General features: G+C 43.6%; 10 non-coding genes across 10 annotated transcripts; all 10 read right to left on the bottom strand.

The window, feature by feature from the left end:
- Positions 1 to 127: 127 nt before the first annotated feature.
- On the bottom strand, positions 128 to 199 carry TRNAG-CCC (transfer RNA glycine (anticodon CCC)). The gene has a single exon. It is a non-coding gene; the product is annotated as a tRNA-Gly (tRNA).
- A 1,525-nt stretch (positions 200 to 1,724) lies between these two features.
- Positions 1,725 to 1,796, bottom strand: TRNAG-UCC (transfer RNA glycine (anticodon UCC)). The gene has a single exon. It is a non-coding gene; the product is annotated as a tRNA-Gly (tRNA).
- Positions 1,797 to 3,333: 1,537 nt separating this feature from the next.
- On the bottom strand, positions 3,334 to 3,405 carry TRNAG-CCC (transfer RNA glycine (anticodon CCC)). The gene has a single exon. It is a non-coding gene; the product is annotated as a tRNA-Gly (tRNA).
- A 1,525-nt stretch (positions 3,406 to 4,930) lies between these two features.
- On the bottom strand, positions 4,931 to 5,002 carry TRNAG-UCC (transfer RNA glycine (anticodon UCC)). The gene has a single exon. It is a non-coding gene; the product is annotated as a tRNA-Gly (tRNA).
- Positions 5,003 to 6,539: 1,537 nt separating this feature from the next.
- TRNAG-CCC (transfer RNA glycine (anticodon CCC)) lies at positions 6,540 to 6,611 on the bottom strand. Its single transcript has one exon. It is a non-coding gene; the product is annotated as a tRNA-Gly (tRNA).
- A 1,525-nt stretch (positions 6,612 to 8,136) lies between these two features.
- TRNAG-UCC (transfer RNA glycine (anticodon UCC)) lies at positions 8,137 to 8,208 on the bottom strand. Its single transcript has one exon. It is a non-coding gene; the product is annotated as a tRNA-Gly (tRNA).
- Positions 8,209 to 11,348: 3,140 nt separating this feature from the next.
- TRNAG-UCC (transfer RNA glycine (anticodon UCC)) lies at positions 11,349 to 11,420 on the bottom strand. The gene has a single exon. It is a non-coding gene; the product is annotated as a tRNA-Gly (tRNA).
- A 1,540-nt stretch (positions 11,421 to 12,960) lies between these two features.
- TRNAG-CCC (transfer RNA glycine (anticodon CCC)) lies at positions 12,961 to 13,032 on the bottom strand. The gene has a single exon. It is a non-coding gene; the product is annotated as a tRNA-Gly (tRNA).
- Positions 13,033 to 14,557: 1,525 nt separating this feature from the next.
- Positions 14,558 to 14,629, bottom strand: TRNAG-UCC (transfer RNA glycine (anticodon UCC)). Its single transcript has one exon. It is a non-coding gene; the product is annotated as a tRNA-Gly (tRNA).
- Positions 14,630 to 16,154: 1,525 nt separating this feature from the next.
- TRNAG-CCC (transfer RNA glycine (anticodon CCC)) lies at positions 16,155 to 16,226 on the bottom strand. The gene has a single exon. It is a non-coding gene; the product is annotated as a tRNA-Gly (tRNA).
- Positions 16,227 to 17,137: the final 911 nt, after the last annotated feature.

Here is a 17,137-nt window from a genome sequence, read left to right as displayed (position 1 = left end):
TGAGATGTTTGCCTATGTATTTGTTTATTTTTTTATATATGGCTGATTAATCTGTACATGAAATTTCCATTTTGTGACATGTTGCATTAAAATATATCCTGCTTGCAGAATATATTAGCATTTTCACTGCGTTGGCCGGGAATCGAACCCGGGTCAACTGCTTGGGAAGCAGCTATGCTCACCACTATACCACCAACGCCCTCCAATGTGTGTGCTCGCGGTTCTAAATATTACGTTGCCGAAATCAATGACTATCTTGCAACAGCTTCAATGGTGCATTTGGTTTAGATACCAACATGAGAAGTAGTAGAACGTTTTTTGCAGAGGGTAAGGAACTGGGGATTGAAACCAAGGACAAAGTTGTGCAGAAGAGAAGAAATGAAAAGCAACAGTACAAATAGTAGAAATCAGCATATATAGGCAGCATGGGAAGCAAAGCAGGGAAGAGAAAGAGAGAACATTCCATGAAATGCCCAGGAGATAGATAAGAGCAGAAAAAAAGGGAAGAATGAAATTCAAAGCATGCCCAGAAAGTTGTGTGAAGCTCCCACCAGTCATTTATGGTTATAGTTGTGTGTCTTTGCTTTCAAAGTACAGGGTTGATCCTTTCACGAACACTCTTGTATTACACAGACATAGATAGTTGAGAAGTCTTTTTTCACATAGCTGGCACAAGCTTGCGCTTTTCCTTTCTGGCAGTGTGGAAATGACAGCTTGGTCCTTGGAAGGAAAATCAAGCAAAATTAGCAGAGGATGGTTTCGATCCATCGACCTCTGGGTTATGGGCCCAGCACGCTTCCGCTGCGCCACTCTGCTCGTTTGTGAAAGTGTTCTCTTTATGCAGATGAGGAGGCATTCATAGGAGTGAAGTGGGATTGGTCGGGCTCTCACCTCATTTGCCTAATTATATCGCAAGGCATGCTGGGTGCAGAAAATCTTCATCTTCCCCTCTCACAATCAGTCATAACTGAAAGTCCAGACCCTCTTAGGCACTAGCCGTTTCAGGCCTTTATCAAGACAGCAGCTCTCCGACGCTCTCTGTCTCTCTCTCTGTGATCCTAGTGCTAGCATGCTCAGGATTTGGCTTTACCTGGGAGCCAGAGATCTACCCGGTGAGGGCTTGCCCGGTGTAAGGCTTTTGAGCGTTTGGGAGCGTTCGGTACATGAGAGGACGTTGGACTGGAAACTGTGTAAATTTGAAGCATCCAACCTTCCTGCTGCAGTCGGAGGATCTTTCCATGGACATCTGCCTTTTGGATTCCTCTAAACTTGCCCTCTGATGAAACATTTTTTGAGCTGCAGTTACCTCCGACGTCTACAAGGTGGCGCTACATTCAGGTGAGGGCACAAGTATGCACAAAATGTTGGCGACTTTTGCCAGATTTATCGATGGATCTTGCATATTGTTTTCAGAGGCTAGATATTGCCTATGAAATGCTTTTTAACATAGAGATGCTGGAGTTATAATGTGTGGTCGGGCCTCAGCCCTTTCATTGTCTGCCCACTGTAAATATTTTTTATCAGCACATGTGAGTGGTGACTCTGCTTTATGAAACTTATCATATATTAGGACAATGAATATAGCAGAAGGGGCGATTGAGATGCTTGCCTACATATTTGTTTATTTTTTATATAACGGCTGATTAATCTGCTCATTATATTTCCATTTTGTGACATGTTGCATTAAAATATATCCTGCTTGCAGAATATATTAGTATTTGTACTGCGTTGGCCGGGAATCGAACCCGGGTCAACTGCTTGGAAGGCAGCTATGCTCACCACTATACCACCAACGCCCTCTGATCTGTGTGCTCTCGGTTCTAAACATTAGGACCCTGAGTTCAATGACTATCTTGCACCAGCTTGAATGGTGCATTTGGTTTAGATACCAACATGAAAAGCAATAGAAAGTTTTTTGCAGAGGGTAAGGAACTGGGATTGAAACCAAGGACAAAGCTGTGCAGAAGAGAAGAATGGAAAGCTGCATTACAAATAATAGATAAGAATATATAGAGGCAGCATGGGAAGCAAAACAGGGAAGAGAAATGCAGAACATTCAATTAATTGCCCAGGAGATAGATAAGAGCAGAACAAAAAGGGAAGAATGAAATTCAAAGCCTGCCCATAAAAGTGTTTGAAGGTCCCACCAGTCATTTATGCTTATTATTGTGTGTCTTTACTTTCAAAGTACAGGGTGGATCCTTTGACGATCCCTCTCTTGTATTTAAGCAGACACAGATATTTGAGAAGTCTTTTCTCACATAGCTGGCACAAGCTTGTGCTTTTCCTTGCTGTCAGCGTGGAAAAGACAGCTTGGTCCTTGGAAGGAAAATCAAGCAAAATTAGCAGAGAATGGTTTCGATCCATCGACCTCTGGGTTATGGGCCCAGCACGCTTCCGCTGCGCCACTCTGCTCTGTAGTGAAAGTGTTCTTTTTATGCAGATAGGGAGCATTAAGCAGAGTAGCGTGGGATTGGTCCGGCTCTCACCTCATTTGCATAAGTATATTGCAAGGCATGCTGGGTGCAGAAAAACTTCATCTTCCCCTCTCACAATCAGTCATAACTGAAAGTCAGACACTCTTAGGCACTAGCCGTTTCAGACCTTTATCAAGACAGCAGGTCTTGAACCCTCTCTCTCTCTCTCTCTCTCTCTCTCTCTGTGATCCTAGCACTAGCATGCTCAGGATTTGGCTTTACCTGGGAGCCAGAGATCTACCCGGTGAGGGCTTGCCCGGTGTGAGGCTTTTGAGCGTTTGGGAGCGTTCGGGACGTGAGTGGACGTTGGACAGGAAACTCTGCGAATTTGAAGCATCCAACATTCCTGCTGCAGTGAGCGGCTCTTTCCATGGACATCTGCCTCTAGGATTCCTCTCAACTTGCCTTCTGATAAAACATTTTGGGAGCAGCAATTACCTTCGACAGCTACAAGGTGGCTCTACATTCTGGTAAGTGCACAAGTATGCACAAAATGTTAGGGACTTTTGCCAGATTTATCGGTGGATCTTGCATATTTTTTTCAGAGGCTAGATATTGCCTAGAAATGCTTTTTAACATAGAGATGTTGGAGTTATAATGTCTGGTGGGGCCTCACCCCTTCCATTGTTTGCCCACTGTAACATATTTATTACCAGCACATGTGAGTTGTGACTCTGCTTTATAAAACTTATCATATATTAGGACAATGAATGTATCAGAAGGTGCGATTGAGATGTTTGCCTATGTATTTGTTTATTTTTTTATATATGGCTGATTAATCTGTACATGAAATTTCCATTTTGTGACATGTTGCATTAAAATATATCCTGCTTGCAGAATATATTAGCATTTTCACTGCGTTGGCCGGGAATCGAACCCGGGTCAACTGCTTGGGAAGCAGCTATGCTCACCACTATACCACCAACGCCCTCCGATGTGTGTGCTCTCGGTTCTAAATATTACGTTGCCGAAATCAATGACTATCTTGCAACAGCTTCAATGGTGCATTTGGTTTAGATACCAACATGAGAAGTAGTAGAACGTTTTTTGCAGAGGGTAAGGAACTGGGGATTGAAACCAAGGACAAAGTTGTGCAGAAGAGAAGAAATGAAAAGCAACAGTACAAATAGTAGAAATCAGCATATATAGGCAGCATGGGAAGCAAAGCAGGGAAGAGAAAGAGAGAACATTCCATGAAATGCCCAGGAGATAGATAAGAGCAGAAAAAAAGGGAAGAATGAAATTCAAAGCATGCCCAGAAAGTTGTGTGAAGCTCCCACCAGTCATTTATGGTTATAGTTGTGTGTCTTTGCTTTCAAAGTACAGGGTTGATCCTTTCACGAACACTCTTGTATTACACAGACATAGATAGTTGAGAAGTCTTTTTTCACATAGCTGGCACAAGCTTGCGCTTTTCCTTTCTGGCAGTGTGGAAATGACAGCTTGGTCCTTGGAAGGAAAATCAAGCAAAATTAGCAGAGGATGGTTTCGATCCATCGACCTCTGGGTTATGGGCCCAACACGCTTCCGCTGCGCCACTCTGCTCGTTTGTGAAAGTGTTCTCTTTATGCAGATGAGGAGGCATTCATAGGAGTGAAGTGGGATTGGTCGGGCTCTCACCTCATTTGCCTAATTATATCGCAAGGCTTGCTGGGTGCACAAAATATTCATCTTCCCCTCTCACAATCAGTCATAACTGAAAGTCCAGACCCTCTTAGGCACTAGCCGTTTCAGGCCTTTATCAAGACAGCAGCTCTCCGACGCTCTCTGTCTCTCTCTCTGTGATCCTAGTGCTAGCATGCTCAGGATTTGGCTTTACCTGGGAGCCAGAGATCTACCCGGTGAGGGCTTGCCCGGTGTAAGGCTTTTGAGCGTTTGGGAGCGTTCGGTACATGAGAGGACGTTGGACTGGAAACTGTGTAAATTTGAAGCATCCAACCTTCCTGCTGCAGTCGGAGGATCTTTCCATGGACATCTGCCTTTTGGATTCCTCTAAACTTGCCCTCTGATGAAACATTTTTTGAGCTGCAGTTACCTCCGACGTCTACAAGGTGGCGCTACATTCAGGTGAGGGCACAAGTATGCACAAAATGTTGGCGACTTTTGCCAGATTTATCGATGGATCTTGCATATTGTTTTCAGAGGCTAGATATTGCCTAGGAAATGCTTTTTAACATAGAGATGCTGGAGTTATAATGTGTGGTCGGGCCTCAGCCCTTTCATTGTCTGCCCACTGTAAATATTTTTTATCAGCACATGTGAGTGGTGACTCTGCTTTATGAAACTTATCATATATTAGGACAATGAATATAGCAGAAGGGGCGATTGAGATGCTTGCCTACATATTTGTTTATTTTTTATATAACGGCTGATTAATCTGTTCATTATATTTCCATTTTGTGACATGTTGCATTAAAATATATCCTGCTTGCAGAATATATTAGTATTTGTACTGCGTTGGCCGGGAATCGAACCCGGGTCAACTGCTTGGAAGGCAGCTATGCTCACCACTATACCACCAACGCCCTCTGATCTGTGTGCTCTCGGTTCTAAACATTAGGACCCTGAGTTCAATGACTATCTTGCACCAGCTTGAATGGTGCATTTGGTTTAGATACCAACATGAAAAGCAATAGAAAGTTTTTTGCAGAGGGTAAGGAACTGGGATTGAAACCAAGGACAAAGCTGTGCAGAAGAGAAGAATGGAAAGCTGCATTACAAATAATAGATAAGAATATATAGAGGCAGCATGGGAAGCAAAACAGGGAAGAGAAATGCAGAACATTCAATTAATTGCCCAGGAGATAGATAAGAGCAGAACAAAAAGGGAAGAATGAAATTCAAAGCCTGCCCATAAAAGTGTTTGAAGGTCCCACCAGTCATTTATGCTTATTATTGTGTGTCTTTACTTTCAAAGTACAGGGTGGATCCTTTGACGATCCCTCTCTTGTATTTAAGCAGACACAGATATTTGAGAAGTCTTTTCTCACATAGCTGGCACAAGCTTGTGCTTTTCCTTGCTGTCAGCGTGGAAAAGACAGCTTGGTCCTTGGAAGGAAAATCAAGCAAAATTAGCAGAGAATGGTTTCGATCCATCGACCTCTGGGTTATGGGCCCAGCACGCTTCCGCTGCGCCACTCTGCTCTGTAGTGAAAGTGTTCTTTTTATGCAGATAGGGAGCATTAAGCAGAGTAGCGTGGGATTGGTCCGGCTCTCACCTCATTTGCATAAGTATATTGCAAGGCATGCTGGGTGCAGAAAAACTTCATCTTCCCCTCTCACAATCAGTCATAACTGAAAGTCAGACACTCTTAGGCACTAGCCGTTTCAGACCTTTATCAAGACAGCAGGTCTTGAACCCTCTCTCTCTCTCTCTCTCTCTCTCTCTCTGTGATCCTAGCACTAGCATGCTCAGGATTTGGCTTTACCTGGGAGCCAGAGATCTACCCGGTGAGGGCTTGCCCGGTGTGAGGCTTTTGAGCGTTTGGGAGCGTTCGGGACGTGAGTGGACGTTGGACAGGAAACTCTGCGAATTTGAAGCATCCAACATTCCTGCTGCAGTGAGCGGCTCTTTCCATGGACATCTGCCTCTAGGATTCCTCTCAACTTGCCTTCTGATAAAACATTTTGGGAGCAGCAATTACCTTCGACAGCTACAAGGTGGCTCTACATTCTGGTAAGTGCACAAGTATGCACAAAATGTTAGGGACTTTTGCCAGATTTATCGGTGGATCTTGCATATTTTTTTCAGAGGCTAGATATTGCCTAGAAATGCTTTTTAACATAGAGATGTTGGAGTTATAATGTCTGGTGGGGCCTCACCCCTTCCATTGTTTGCCCACTGTAACATATTTATTACCAGCACATGTGAGTTGTGACTCTGCTTTATAAAACTTATCATATATTAGGACAATGAATGTATCAGAAGGTGCGATTGAGATGTTTGCCTATGTATTTGTTTATTTTTTTATATATGGCTGATTAATCTGTACATGAAATTTCCATTTTGTGACATGTTGCATTAAAATATATCCTGCTTGCAGAATATATTAGCATTTTCACTGCGTTGGCCGGGAATCGAACCCGGGTCAACTGCTTGGGAAGCAGCTATGCTCACCACTATACCACCAACGCCCTCCGATGTGTGTGCTCTCGGTTCTAAATATTACGTTGCCGAAATCAATGACTATCTTGCAACAGCTTCAATGGTGCATTTGGTTTAGATACCAACATGAGAAGTAGTAGAACGTTTTTTGCAGAGGGTAAGGAACTGGGGATTGAAACCAAGGACAAAGTTGTGCAGAAGAGAAGAAATGAAAAGCAACAGTACAAATAGTAGAAATCAGCATATATAGGCAGCATGGGAAGCAAAGCAGGGAAGAGAAAGAGAGAACATTCCATGAAATGCCCAGGAGATAGATAAGAGCAGAAAAAAAGGGAAGAATGAAATTCAAAGCATGCCCAGAAAGTTGTGTGAAGCTCCCACCAGTCATTTATGGTTATAGTTGTGTGTCTTTGCTTTCAAAGTACAGGGTTGATCCTTTCACGAACACTCTTGTATTACACAGACATAGATAGTTGAGAAGTCTTTTTTCACATAGCTGGCACAAGCTTGCGCTTTTCCTTTCTGGCAGTGTGGAAATGACAGCTTGGTCCTTGGAAGGAAAATCAAGCAAAATTAGCAGAGGATGGTTTCGATCCATCGACCTCTGGGTTATGGGCCCAACACGCTTCCGCTGCGCCACTCTGCTCGTTTGTGAAAGTGTTCTCTTTATGCAGATGAGGAGGCATTCATAGGAGTGAAGTGGGATTGGTCGGGCTCTCACCTCATTTGCCTAATTATATCGCAAGGCTTGCTGGGTGCACAAAATATTCATCTTCCCCTCTCACAATCAGTCATAACTGAAAGTCCAGACCCTCTTAGGCACTAGCCGTTTCAGGCCTTTATCAAGACAGCAGCTCTCCGACGCTCTCTGTCTCTCTCTCTGTGATCCTAGTGCTAGCATGCTCAGGATTTGGCTTTACCTGGGAGCCAGAGATCTACCCGGTGAGGGCTTGCCCGGTGTAAGGCTTTTGAGCGTTTGGGAGCGTTCGGTACATGAGAGGACGTTGGACTGGAAACTGTGTAAATTTGAAGCATCCAACCTTCCTGCTGCAGTCGGAGGATCTTTCCATGGACATCTGCCTTTTGGATTCCTCTAAACTTGCCCTCTGATGAAACATTTTTTGAGCTGCAGTTACCTCCGACGTCTACAAGGTGGCGCTACATTCAGGTGAGGGCACAAGTATGCACAAAATGTTGGCGACTTTTGCCAGATTTATCGATGGATCTTGCATATTGTTTTCAGAGGCTAGATATTGCCTAGGAAATGCTTTTTAACATAGAGATGCTGGAGTTATAATGTGTGGTCGGGCCTCAGCCCTTTCATTGTCTGCCCACTGTAAATATTTTTTATCAGCACATGTGAGTGGTGACTCTGCTTTATGAAACTTATCATATATTAGGACAATGAATATAGCAGAAGGGGCGATTGAGATGCTTGCCTACATATTTGTTTATTTTTTATATAACGGCTGATTAATCTGTTCATTATATTTCCATTTTGTGACATGTTGCATTAAAATATATCCTGCTTGCAGAATATATTAGTATTTGTACTGCGTTGGCCGGGAATCGAACCCGGGTCAACTGCTTGGAAGGCAGCTATGCTCACCACTATACCACCAACGCCCTCTGATCTGTGTGCTCTCGGTTCTAAACATTAGGACCCTGAGTTCAATGACTATCTTGCACCAGCTTGAATGGTGCATTTGGTTTAGATACCAACATGAAAAGCAATAGAAAGTTTTTTGCAGAGGGTAAGGAACTGGGATTGAAACCAAGGACAAAGCTGTGCAGAAGAGAAGAATGGAAAGCTGCATTACAAATAATAGATAAGAATATATAGAGGCAGCATGGGAAGCAAAACAGGGAAGAGAAATGCAGAACATTCAATTAATTGCCCAGGAGATAGATAAGAGCAGAACAAAAAGGGAAGAATGAAATTCAAAGCCTGCCCATAAAAGTGTTTGAAGGTCCCACCAGTCATTTATGCTTATTATTGTGTGTCTTTACTTTCAAAGTACAGGGTGGATCCTTTGACGATCCCTCTCTTGTATTTAAGCAGACACAGATATTTGAGAAGTCTTTTCTCACATAGCTGGCACAAGCTTGTGCTTTTCCTTGCTGTCAGCGTGGAAAAGACAGCTTGGTCCTTGGAAGGAAAATCAAGCAAAATTAGCAGAGAATGGTTTCGATCCATCGACCTCTGGGTTATGGGCCCAGCACGCTTCCGCTGCGCCACTCTGCTCTGTAGTGAAAGTGTTCTTTTTATGCAGATAGGGAGCATTAAGCAGAGTAGCGTGGGATTGGTCCGGCTCTCACCTCATTTGCATAAGTATATTGCAAGGCATGCTGGGTGCAGAAAAACTTCATCTTCCCCTCTCACAATCAGTCATAACTGAAAGTCAGACACTCTTAGGCACTAGCCGTTTCAGACCTTTATCAAGACAGCAGGTCTTGAACCCTCTCTCTCTCTCTCTCTCTCTCTCTCTCTCTCTCTGTGATCCTAGCACTAGCATGCTCAGGATTTGGCTTTACCTGGGAGCCAGAGATCTACCCGGTGAGGGCTTGCCCGGTGTGAGGCTTTTGAGCGTTTGGGAGCGTTCGGGACGTGAGTGGACGTTGGACAGGAAACTCTGCGAATTTGAAGCATCCAACATTCCTGCTGCAGTGAGCGGCTCTTTCCATGGACATCTGCCTCTAGGATTCCTCTCAACTTGCCTTCTGATAAAACATTTTGGGAGCAGCAATTACCTTCGACAGCTACAAGGTGGCTCTACATTCTGGTAAGTGCACAAGTATGCACAAAATGTTAGGGACTTTTGCCAGATTTATCGGTGGATCTTGCATATTTTTTTCAGAGGCTAGATATTGCCTAGAAATGCTTTTTAACATAGAGATGTTGGAGTTATAATGTCTGGTGGGGCCTCACCCCTTCCATTGTTTGCCCACTGTAACATATTTATTACCAGCACATGTGAGTTGTGACTCTGCTTTATAAAACTTATCATATATTAGGACAATGAATGTATCAGAAGGTGCGATTGAGATGTTTGCCTATGTATTTGTTTATTTTTTTATATATGGCTGATTAATCTGTACATGAAATTTCCATTTTGTGACATGTTGCATTAAAATATATCCTGCTTGCAGAATATATTAGCATTTTCACTGCGTTGGCCGGGAATCGAACCCGGGTCAACTGCTTGGGAAGCAGCTATGCTCACCACTATACGACCAACGCCCTCCAATGTGTGTGCTCTCGGTTCTAAATATTACGTTGCCGAAATCAATGACTATCTTGCAACAGCTTCAATGGTGCATTTGGTTTAGATACCAACATGAGAAGTAGTAGAACGTTTTTTGCAGAGGGTAAGGAACTGGGGATTGAAACCAAGGACAAAGTTGTGCAGAAGAGAAGAAATGAAAAGCAACAGTACAAATAGTAGAAATCAGCATATATAGGCAGCATGGGAAGCAAAGCAGGGAAGAGAAAGAGAGAACATTCCATGAAATGCCCAGGAGATAGATAAGAGCAGAAAAAAAGGGAAGAATGAAATTCAAAGCATGCCCAGAAAGTTGTGTGAAGCTCCCACCAGTCATTTATGGTTATAGTTGTGTGTCTTTGCTTTCAAAGTACAGGGTTGATCCTTTCACGAACACTCTTGTATTACACAGACATAGATAGTTGAGAAGTCTTTTTTCACATAGCTGGCACAAGCTTGCGCTTTTCCTTTCTGGCAGTGTGGAAATGACAGCTTGGTCCTTGGAAGGAAAATCAAGCAAAATTAGCAGAGGATGGTTTCGATCCATCGACCTCTGGGTTATGGGCCCAGCACGCTTCCGCTGCGCCACTCTGCTCGTTTGTGAAAGTGTTCTCTTTATGCAGATGAGGAGGCATTCATAGGAGTGAAGTGGGATTGGTCGGGCTCTCACCTCATTTGCCTAATTATATCGCAAGGCATGCTGGGTGCAGAAAATCTTCATCTTCCCCTCTCACAATCAGTCATAACTGAAAGTCCAGACCCTCTTAGGCACTAGCCGTTTCAGGCCTTTATCAAGACAGCAGCTCTCCGACGCTCTCTGTCTCTCTCTCTGTGATCCTAGTGCTAGCATGCTCAGGATTTGGCTTTACCTGGGAGCCAGAGATCTACCCGGTGAGGGCTTGCCCGGTGTAAGGCTTTTGAGCGTTTGGGAGCGTTCGGTACATGAGAGGACGTTGGACTGGAAACTGTGTAAATTTGAAGCATCCAACCTTCCTGCTGCAGTCGGAGGATCTTTCCATGGACATCTGCCTTTTGGATTCCTCTAAACTTGCCCTCTGATGAAACATTTTTTGAGCTGCAGTTACCTCCGACGTCTACAAGGTGGCGCTACATTCAGGTGAGGGCACAAGTATGCACAAAATGTTGGCGACTTTTGCCAGATTTATCGATGGATCTTGCATATTGTTTTCAGAGGCTAGATATTGCCTAGGAAATGCTTTTTAACATAGAGATGCTGGAGTTATAATGTGTGGTCGGGCCTCAGCCCTTTCATTGTCTGCCCACTGTAAATATTTTTTATCAGCACATGTGAGTGGTGACTCTGCTTTATGAAACTTATCATATATTAGGACAATGAATATAGCAGAAGGGGCGATTGAGATGCTTGCCTACATATTTGTTTATTTTTTATATAACGGCTGATTAATCTGTTCATTATATTTCCATTTTGTGACATGTTGCATTAAAATATATCCTGCTTGCAGAATATATTAGTATTTGTACTGCGTTGGCCGGGAATCGAACCCGGGTCAACTGCTTGGAAGGCAGCTATGCTCACCACTATACCACCAACGCCCTCTGATCTGTGTGCTCTCGGTTCTAAACATTAGGACCCTGAGTTCAATGACTATCTTGCACCAGCTTGAAATGGTGCATTTGGTTTAGATACCAACATGAAAAGCAATAGAAAGTTTTTTGCAGAGGGTAAGGAACTGGGATTGAAACCAAGGACAAAGCTGTGCAGAAGAGAAGAATGGAAAGCTGCATTACAAATAATAGATAAGAATATATAGAGGCAGCATGGGAAGCAAAACAGGGAAGAGAAATGCAGAACATTCAATTAATTGCCCAGGAGATAGATAAGAGCAGAACAAAAAGGGAAGAATGAAATTCAAAGCCTGCCCATAAAAGTGTTTGAAGGTCCCACCAGTCATTTATGCTTATTATTGTGTGTCTTTACTTTCAAAGTACAGGGTGGATCCTTTGACGATCCCTCTCTTGTATTTAAGCAGACACAGATATTTGAGAAGTCTTTTCTCACATAGCTGGCACAAGCTTGTGCTTTTCCTTGCTGTCAGCGTGGAAAAGACAGCTTGGTCCTTGGAAGGAAAATCAAGCAAAATTAGCAGAGAATGGTTTCGATCCATCGACCTCTGGGTTATGGGCCCAGCACGCTTCCGCTGCGCCACTCTGCTCTGTAGTGAAAGTGTTCTTTTTATGCAGATAGGGAGCATTAAGCAGAGTAGCGTGGGATTGGTCCGGCTCTCACCTCATTTGCATAAGTATATTGCAAGGCATGCTGGGTGCAGAAAAACTTCATCTTCCCCTCTCACAATCAGTCATAACTGAAAGTCAGACACTCTTAGGCACTAGCCGTTTCAGACCTTTATCAAGACAGCAGGTCTTGAACCCTCTCTCTCTCTCTCTCTCTCTCTCTCTCTCTGTGATCCTAGCACTAGCATGCTCAGGATTTGGCTTTACCTGGGAGCCAGAGATCTACCCGGTGAGGGCTTGCCCGGTGTGAGGCTTTTGAGCGTTTCGGAGCGTTCGGGACGTGAGTGGACGTTGGACAGGAAACTCTGCGAATTTGAAGCATCCAACATTCCTGCTGCAGTGAGCGGCTCTTTCCATGGACATCTGCCTCTAGGATTCCTCTCAACTTGCCTTCTGATAAAACATTTTGGGAGCAGCAATTACCTTCGACAGCTACAAGGTGGCTCTACATTCTGGTAAGTGCACAAGTATGCACAAAATGTTAGGGACTTTTGCCAGATTTATCGGTGGATCTTGCATATTTTTTTCAGAGGCTAGATATTGCCTAGAAATGCTTTTTAACATAGAGATGTTGGAGTTATAATGTCTGGTGGGGCCTCAACCCTTCCATTGTTTGCCCACTGTAACATATTTATTACCAGCACATGTGAGTTGTGACTCTGCTTTATAAAACTTATCATATATTAGGACAATGAATGTATCAGAAGGTGCGATTGAGATGTTTGCCTATGTATTTGTTTATTTTTTTATATATGGCTGATTAATCTGTACATGAAATTTCCATTTTGTGACATGTTGCATTAAAATATATCCTGCTTGCAGAATATATAAGCATTTTCACTGCGTTGGCCGGGAATCGAACCCGGGTCAACTGCTTGGGAAGCAGCTATGCTCACCACTATACCACCAACGCCCTCTGATGTGTGTGCTCTCGGTTCTAAATATTACGTTGCCGAAATCAATGACTATCTTGCAACAGCTTCAATGGTGCATTTGGTTTAGATACCAACATGAGAAGTAGTAGAACGTTTTTTGCAGAGGGTAAGGAACTGGGGATTGAAACCAAGGACAAAGTTGTGCAGAAGAGAAGAAATGAAAAGCAACAGTACAAATAGTAGAAATCAGCATATATAGGCAGCATAGGAAGCAAAGCAGGGAAGAGAAAGAGAGAACATTCCATGAAATGCCCAGGAGATAGATAAGAGCAGAAAAAAAGGGAAGAATGCAATTCAAAGCATGCCCAGAAAGTTGTGTGAAGCTCCCACCAGTCATTTATGGTTATAGTTGTGTGTCTTTGCTTTCAAAGTACAGGGTTGATCCTTTCACGAACACTCTTGTATTACACAGACATAGATAGTTGAGAAGTCTTTTTTCACATAGCTGGCACAAGCTTGCGCTTTTCCTTTCTGGCAGTGTGGAAATGACAGCTTGGTCCTTGGAAGGAAAATCAAGCAAAATTAGCAGAGGATGGTTTCGATCCATCGACCTCTGGGTTATGGGCCCAGCACGCTTCCGCTGCGCCACTCTGCTCGTTTGTGAAAGTGTTCTCTTTATGCAGATGAGGAGGCATTCATAGGAGTGAAGTGGGATTGGTCGGGCTCTCACCTCATTTGCCTAATTATATCGCAAGGCATGCTGGGTGCAGAAAATCTTCATCTTCCCCTCTCACAATCAGTCATAACTGAAAGTCCAGACCCTCTTAGGCACTAGCCGTTTCAGGCCTTTATCAAGACAGCAGCTCTCCGACGCTCTCTGTCTCTCTCTCTGTGATCCTAGTGCTAGCATGCTCAGGATTTGGCTTTACCTGGGAGCCAGAGATCTACCCGGTGAGGGCTTGCCCGGTGTAAGGCTTTTGAGCGTTTGGGAGCGTTCGGTACATGAGAGGACGTTGGACTGGAAACTGTGTAAATTTGAAGCATCCAACCTTCCTGCTGCAGTCGGAGGATCTTTCCATGGACATCTGCCTTTTGGATTCCTCTAAACTTGCCCTCTGATGAAACATTTTTTGAGCTGCAGTTACCTCCGACGTCTACAAGGTGGCGCTACATTCAGGTGAGGGCACAAGTATGCACAAAATGTTGGCGACTTTTGCCAGATTTATCGATGGATCTTGCATATTGTTTTCAGAGGCTAGATATTGCCTAGGAAATGCTTTTTAACATAGAGATGCTGGAGTTATAATGTGTGGTCGGGCCTCAGCCCTTTCATTGTCTGCCCACTGTAAATATTTTTTATCAGCACATGTGAGTGGTGACTCTGCTTTATGAAACTTATCATATATTAGGACAATGAATATAGCAGAAGGGGCGATTGAGATGCTTGCCTACATATTTGTTTATTTTTTATATAACGGCTGATTAATCTGTTCCTTATATTTCCATTTTGTGACATGTTGCATTAAAATATATCCTGCTTGCAGAATATATTAGTATTTGTACTGCGTTGGCCGGGAATCGAACCCGGGTCAACTGCTTGGAAGGCAGCTATGCTCACCACTATACCACCAACGCCCTCTGATCTGTGTGCTCTCGGTTCTAAACATTAGGACCCTGAGTTCAATGACTATCTTGCACCAGCTTGAATGGTGCATTTGGTTTAGATACCAACATGAAAAGCAATAGAAAGTTTTTTGCAGAGGGTAAGGAACTGGGATTGAAACCAAGGACAAAGCTGTGCAGAAGAGAAGAATGGAAAGCTGCATTACAAATAATAGATAAGAATATATAGAGGCAGCATGGGAAGCAAAACAGGGAAGAGAAATGCAGAACATTCAATTAATTGCCCAGGAGATAGATAAGAGCAGAACAAAAAGGGAAGAATGAAATTCAAAGCCTGCCCATAAAAGTGTTTGAAGGTCCCACCAGTCATTTATGCTTATTATTGTGTGTCTTTACTTTCAAAGTACAGGGTGGATCCTTTGACGATCCCTCTCTTGTATTTAAGCAGACACAGATATTTGAGAAGTCTTTTCTCACATAGCTGGCACAAGCTTGTGCTTTTCCTTGCTGTCAGCGTGGAAAAGACAGCTTGGTCCTTGGAAGGAAAATCAAGCAAAATTAGCAGAGAATGGTTTCGATCCATCGACCTCTGGGTTATGGGCCCAGCACGCTTCCGCTGCGCCACTCTGCTCTGTAGTGAAAGTGTTCTTTTTATGCAGATAGGGAGCATTAAGCAGAGTAGCGTGGGATTGGTCCGGCTCTCACCTCATTTGCATAAGTATATTGCAAGGCATGCTGGGTGCAGAAAAACTTCATCTTCCCCTCTCACAATCAGTCATAACTGAAAGTCAGACACTCTTAGGCACTAGCCGTTTCAGACCTTTATCAAGACAGCAGGTCTTGAACCCTCTCTCTCTCTCTCTCTGTGATCCTAGCACTAGCATGCTCAGGATTTGGCTTTACCTGGGAGCCAGAGATCTACCCGGTGAGGGCTTGCCCGGTGTGAGGCTTTTGAGCGTTTGGGAGCGTTTGGGAGCGTTGTGGACGTTGGACAGGAAACTCTGCGAATTTGAAGCATCCAACATTCCTGCTGCAGTGAGCGGCTCTTTCCATGGACATCTGCCTCTAGGATTCCTCTCAACTTGCCTTCTGATAAAACATTTTGGGAGCAGCAATTACCTTCGACAGCTACAAGGTGGCTCTACATTCTGGTAAGTGCACAAGTATGCACAAAATGTTAGGGACTTTTGCCAGATTTATCGGTGGATCTTGCATATTTTTTTCAGAGGCTAGATATTGCCTAGAAATGCTTTTTAACATAGAGATGTTGGAGTTATAATGTCTGGTGGGGCCTCACCCCTTCCATTGTTTGCCCACTGTAACATATTTATTACCAGCACATGTGAGTTGTGACTCTGCTTTATAAAACTTATCATATATTAGGACAATGAATGTATCAGAAGGTGCGATTGAGATGTTTGCCTATGTATTTGTTTATTTTTTTATATATGGCTGATTAATCTGTACATGAAATTTCCATTTTGTGACATGTTGCATTAAAATATATCCTGCTTGCAGAATATATTAGCATTTTCACTGCGTTGGCCGGGAATCGAACCCGGGTCAACTGCTTGGGAAGCAGCTATGCTCACCACTATACCACCAACGCCCTCCGATGTGTGTGCTCTCGGTTCTAAATATTACGTTGCCGAAATCAATGACTATCTTGCAACAGCTTCAATGGTGCATTTGGTTTAGATACCAACATGAGAAGTAGTAGAACGTTTTTTGCAGAGGGTAAGGAACTGGGGATTGAAACCAAGGACAAAGTTGTGCAGAAGAGAAGAAATGAAAAGCAACAGTACAAATAGTAGAAATCAGCATATATAGGCAGCATGGGAAGCAAAGCAGGGAAGAGAAAGAGAGAACATTCCATGAAATGCCCAGGAGATAGATAAGAGCAGAAAAAAAGGGAAGAATGAAATTCAAAGCATGCCCAGAAAGTTGTGTGAAGCTCCCACCAGTCATTTATGGTTATAGTTGTGTGTCTTTGCTTTCAAAGTACAGGGTTGATCCTTTCACGAACACTCTTGTATTACACAGACATAGATAGTTGAGAAGTCTTTTTTCACATAGCTGGCACAAGCTTGCGCTTTTCCTTTCTGGCAGTGTGGAAATGACAGCTTGGTCCTTGGAAGGAAAATCAAGCAAAATTAGCAGAGGATGGTTTCGATCCATCGACCTCTGGGTTATGGGCCCAGCACGCTTCCGCTGCGCCACTCTGCTCGTTTGTGAAAGTGTTCTCTTTATGCAGATGAGGAGGCATTCATAGGAGTGAAGTGGGATTGGTCGGGCTCTCACCTCATTTGCCTAATTATATCGCAAGGCATGCTGGGTGCAGAAAATCTTCATCTTCCCCTCTCACAATCAGTCATAACTGAAAGTCCAGACACTCTTAGGCACTAGCCGTTTCAGGCCTTTATCAAGACAGCAGCTCTCCGACGCTCTCTGTCTCTCTCTCTGTGATCCTAGTGCTAGCATGCTCAGGATTTGGCTTTACCTGGGAGCCAGAGATCTACC

The sequence above is a fragment of the Lissotriton vulgaris genome, chromosome 2_1 (genome assembly GCF_964263255.1).
Source record: "Lissotriton vulgaris chromosome 2_1, aLisVul1.2, whole genome shotgun sequence".
Lineage (NCBI taxonomy): Eukaryota > Metazoa > Chordata > Amphibia > Caudata > Salamandridae > Lissotriton > Lissotriton vulgaris.
Note: the sequence above shows the minus strand (reverse complement) of the source record. Positions and strands in the feature narration are given on the sequence as shown.